This window comes from Dasypus novemcinctus, chromosome 1, assembly GCF_030445035.2.
Source record: "Dasypus novemcinctus isolate mDasNov1 chromosome 1, mDasNov1.1.hap2, whole genome shotgun sequence".
Lineage (NCBI taxonomy): Eukaryota > Metazoa > Chordata > Mammalia > Cingulata > Dasypodidae > Dasypus > Dasypus novemcinctus.
In genome coordinates this window covers 139,693,197-139,698,711 of record NC_080673.1, presented here as the reverse complement: position 1 = coordinate 139,698,711, position 5,515 = coordinate 139,693,197, and the positions used below count along the sequence as shown (strand labels likewise).

General features: G+C 37.9%; 1 pseudogene; it reads right to left on the bottom strand.

Moving 5' to 3' along the window:
- Positions 1–4,235: 4,235 nt before the first annotated feature.
- Positions 4,236–4,663, bottom strand: LOC131278426 (NADH dehydrogenase [ubiquinone] 1 alpha subcomplex subunit 11 pseudogene; annotated as a pseudogene).
- Between the last annotated feature and the right edge of the window lie 852 nt (positions 4,664–5,515).

Below are 5,515 nucleotides of genomic sequence, written 5' to 3'. Positions count from 1 at the left end.
ACAGGACTTACTTCTCTTCTGTTAAAGTAGCTACAGGACAGGCAGAAACAGCCTGGAAAAAGTGTTCTAAGACTTAGGACATGAGGGAAAACCTGAGCACCACCAAGAAGAGAGAGGGACAAAAGAAAAAAAAAAAGAAAAAGAAGAAACTTGTTGGGAAAACACTCTGAGTAAAAGCTGCAGCTACAGTTTTCAGCACCCATCTTTGAGCCCTCCAGCTTCTGGCTGACTATGGACAGCAGGGGCCTCAGGGGCCCACTTTCCCTGGAAAAAAGAAAGAGAGGGATGCAGTCTAAGACTAACTCAGTGCTTGGCCAACAAATTTGGTCTGCTGTGTCCCATGAACACTTCCAGTCTAGGTGGCACCATTGCTTGCCCTGGGAGCTAGCAAGGGACAAAAGAGATGCAAACATCTCAAACATCGTCCCTACAGACAAGAACTGCTTGTTGAGGACACAAGGGGAGTGGAATTATTTCCTACCTAGGAAAAGAGAGGAGCTGCTGGTAAAGGGAGAACAGTTTCTGAGAAAGTTTGATTTAAGAGGTTCTGTATAGCCTGTAGTACAGGAAAATATGTCACATTATTCCAGTCAGTGTTACAGTGAACACATTCCAACCAAGGTTTGAGCTGAAAGGTCCGCCAAAGGCACCATCTGTTGGCACAACAAGGAAGTGCATACAAGGTAAATGAAAGTAAATAAATAAAAGAGGCTTTTCAGACCTTTACAGCCTCCCTCCCCAAGGCCCTTGTAAATTGATTTGCAACCCATTACTGGTTGCAGTATTTGAGTAATCCTCAGTTTCCTTTAGCAATGTTTGTTGTAGTTTTCTAAATACAGGTCCTTCATATCCTGAAAGTTTATTCCTAAATATTTTATTGTTTTAGTCACTATTATAAATGAATTTTTTTCTGATTTCCTCCTCAGATTGCACATCAATAGTGTATAGAAATGCTATTTGTTTTCACATAATAACCTTGTATCCCTTCACTTTACTGGACTCATCTATTATTTCTAGTAGCTTTCTTGTGGATTTTTCAGGATGTTCTAGATATAGGATCATGTCATCAGCAAATTGTGGAAGTTTTACTTCTTCCTTTCTTATTTGGGTGTCTTTTATTTCTTTGTCTAGCTTAAATGCTCTAGCTAGAAATTCTACCACAATATTGAATAATAATGGTGACAATAGTCATTCATGTCTTATTCCTGATCTTTGTAGGAAAGTTTTCACTCTTTTTCCAATAAGTACAATGCTTGCTGTAGGTTTGTCAAAAGGGTGAAAAGACAGCCAATTCAATGGGAGAAAATATTTGGCAATCACATATCCATCTGATAAGGGTTTAATATCCATGATATATAAGGAGATCACACAGCTTAACAATAAAAACAAAGTATCCACTTAAAATATGAGCAAACTATTTGAAAAGACAGTTGTCCAAAGGAAAAATGTAAATGGTGAAGAAACACATGAAAAAATTGTTTAACATCATTAGTGATTAGGGCAATTTATAAAGATGAAAGGAGATTAGTGGTTATGTAGGTCTGAGGAAGGAATGCTAAGGCACATAGAGTCTTTCTTTTCGGAATAATGAAATTTTTCTAAATTTTTTGAGATGAATGTAAAATATTGTGATTTTACTAAAAGTCATTGATTATACACTTTGGATAGAATAGCCAGAAACAGCAGCTATGTACAGTGAGGGAAGCATAGAGAGATTGAGATGTGAAGTATTTTCTTGTTAGTCTGTTTATTATTATTACTGAAATAATGAATATGCTCTAATAATGATTGAAGTAATGAGTGCACAAGTATATAAATATATCAAATATTGTTGATTGCAGTTTGGATGAATTGTATGCTTTATTAATATGTATCAATCAAATTGATTTGTTTTTAAAATATTAATTGGGCTTAGATGTTAGGATTTCTTTCTGAACTCTAAGTTGATTACATTGGTATATATTTTGTCCTTGTAACAGTGCCATGCCGTTTTGATTACTGTAGCTTTGCAGTACTTTTTAAACTGGGTGTGTGAGTTGTTCAACTTCATACATTTTTTTCAAGATATTTTTGGCTATTTGGGGGTCTTTACCCTTCCAATAAATTTGAAGATTGGCTTTCCCATTTCTGTAAAGAAGATTGCTAAAATTTTGGTTACGGTTGTATTTGACCTGTAAATCACTTTTGGTAGAATTGGCATCTTCACAATATTAAGTCTTCCAATTCACATACATGAAATTTCTTCCATGTATTTAGAATTTGTTTATTTCTTTCAGTAATTGTTGTATAGTATTCTATGTATACATCCTTTGCATGCTTGTTAAATTTATTCTTACATATTTCAATCTTTTAGTTGTTACTGTAGATGGAATTTATTTCTTAATTTCCTCTTTACATTGCTCATTACTAGTGTATAGAATCACTACTGATTTTTGTGTATTTATCCTGTAACCTACTACTTTACTGAATTTGTCTATTTTTCAGGTAGGTTTGTTATGGATACTTGAGGATTCCTTATTTAGGAGCGGGTCATCTGCAAATAGGGAACTTTTCACTTCTTCCTTTCCACATTGGATGCCTTTTATTTCATTTTCTTGCCTAATCTTTTAGCTAGAAGTTGCACTATAATACTGAAAAACAATAGTGACTGTGTGCATTCTTGACTTGTTCCTGACCTTAGATGGAAAGTTATCAATCTTTTATTATTGAATATGACGTTATCAGTGGGTTTTTCATACACTTCCTTTATCATGTAGAGTATGTTTCTTCCATTCCCATTTTTAAGTGTTTTCATGAAGAAGAGGTGGTAGATTTTGTTAAATGCCTTTTCCTGTTAATTGAGCCAATAATGTAGTTTGTTTTTCCTTATTCTATTAATGTGGTGTATTGCATTACTTGTCTTATGTTGGAATACCCTTATATACCTGTGTTATATCTGACATGATCATGGTTTATAATTGTTTAATATTCTGATGGTTTTGGTTGAGAATTTTTGCATATATGTTCATAAGGAATATTTTTCTGGAATTTTCTTGTAGCATTTTTATCTGGTTCTGGTATTAAAGTGATGTTAACATGATTGAATAAGTTAGGCAGTGTTCCCTCCTCTTCATTTTTTTCGGAAGAGTTTGAGGGAGATTTGTTTTAATTCTTCTTGGAATGTTTGATAAAATTTACCAGTGAAGTCTTTGTTGGGAAGTGGTTTATTACTTATTTAATCTCTACTTTGTATTGGTCTATTGAGGCCATATATTTCTTCTTAAGTCAGTATAGTTAGTGTGTATGTTTCTAGGAATTTTTGTTTCATCTAGGTTATATAATTGGTTGGAGTACCGTTGTTCATTGTATCCTCTTATAATCCATTTTATTTCTGTGGATTTAGAAATAATGGATCCTGTTTCATATGTAAGTTTACTGATTTGCATCCTCTCTTTTTTCTTTGTTAGTCTAGCTAAAGATTTATCAATTTTAATGATCTTTTCCAAGAATCAACATTTGGATTTATTGATTCTCTTTTTTTAAAGTCCTCTATTTCATTTATCTCTGTTCTAATTGTTGCTATTTATTTCCTTCAGCTCACTTTAAGTTTAGTTTATTCTTCATTCTAATTCTTCAATATGTGAGATGAGATTTGAGATCTTCTTTTTTACTGTAAGCATTTGAAGCTATAAATTTCCCTCTCAGCATTGACTTTACTGTGTTCCATAAGCTTTGGTATTTTGTTTTGCTTTCACTTTCATGTGCCTCAAAACATTTCCTAATTTCTTTTTTGATTTCTTCCTTGTCCCATTGTTTGTTTAAGAGTTCATTGTTAAATTTCCAAATATATGTAATTTTCCAGTTTCCCTTCTGTTATTGATTTCTAGCTTTGTTCCCTTATGTTTGGAGAAAATACATTGAATAATTTCAATATTTTCAATTTATTGAGAATTATTTTCTGGCCTAAAATATGTCTATCCTGGAGAATCATACACATGTATTAGAAAAGAATGTGTATTCTGCTGCTGTTGAGTAAAGTGTTCTATATATGTCTGTTAGGTCTAGTTGGTTTATGCTATCATATATTTCTTCTATTTCCTTATTATCTTCTCTCTAGATATTGAAAGTGTTGCTTTGAAGTCTTCTACCATTAACGTAAAATCACCTCTTTCTCCCTTCAAATCTGTCAATATTTGCTTCATGTGTTTTTTTTTTTTTCCCGCGGAGCCAGGAGGTTTATTTGCCCGTGGGCCGGTTCACACCTTGGGTTCTGAGAACAGCCTCCAGCCCGCCAGGTGGCCCATCTTGATCAGGGTGGCGACGGTGCCCATGGACGCGCAGGCGGCGGTGGCGGTCCCGTAGCTGTGCCTGCTGCGCCCAGTGTCAGGCCCCCAGGCACAGCCTCCGATGAAGTGGTTCAAGGGGTGGTCCGGCTTCCCGCGGACCTGGGCGCTGATGCAGGAGGTGAGGCTGAACACCGCCCCAATGGCAGCTGCGGTGAACGTGTATCGCGCCCTGCCCTGGCCACCCCTTCCGCGAAGGTGTCGGGGGGCCTGAGGATGACGCTGTAGGCTGAGACCACCAGACCTGCACCGCCGCCCACACCGGTGGCGGCGTAGGCCTTGCGGAGGCAGTCGGTGCCATGGAGGATGTCCTAGTACTGCCCAAGTAACGACTGCGCCATGGCTTGCAGCCCCATGCCCCCATGTATTTTTTTTAAGATTTACTTTTTATTCATTTCTCTCCCCTCCCCACTGTGGGAAACAAAGGCATGTTGTTTCCACGGAAGCAAGTTACTTTCTGACCACTGGGTCATGCTGTCCCTAAAGATATACGTGCAGGTGGCTAATATCTCTGGGAAACATAACATTCCAGCAGAACCCAGACTTGATATTTCAAGTAACCATAACCTAGGCAAAAAGATTAATGAGTATATTTGTTTCAATAATATAATAGAACATTATGAGCTTTGGTAACTATCTTATCCACTGTGCACTGTGTTATTTAGAATGAGGTAATGGGAATAGTTAGCTAGAATAGTTGCTGGTTCTCACAATTGCTTGGGGTATATAAAGAAGCCCCTGAGATTAATAAACTTGTCTGATGAGCTTGAGAAATCAATGCTCAGATCCCCTGATCCCAATCTCTCTTTGTCTTTCATTCCCGATACCCTTCGGGTCCGTCACTCCCACACCGCCCCCCCCCACTTGTCTGCTCTCTGTGTCCATTCAGCTGTGTGTTCTTCTGTGACTGCTTCTATCCTTATCAGTGGCACCAGGAATCTGTGTTTCTTTTTGTTGCATCATCTTGTTGTGTCAGCTCTCCATGTGTGTGGCACCATTCTTGGGCAGGCTGCACTTTCTTTCACACTAAGCAGCTCTCCTTATGGGGCACATTCCTTGCACATGGGGCTCCCCTATGCGGGGGACACCCCTGCATGGCATGGAACTCCTTGCATGCATCAGCTCTGGGCATGGGCCAGCTCCACAGGGGTCAAGGAGGCCTAGGGTTTGAACTGTGGACCTCCCATGTGGTA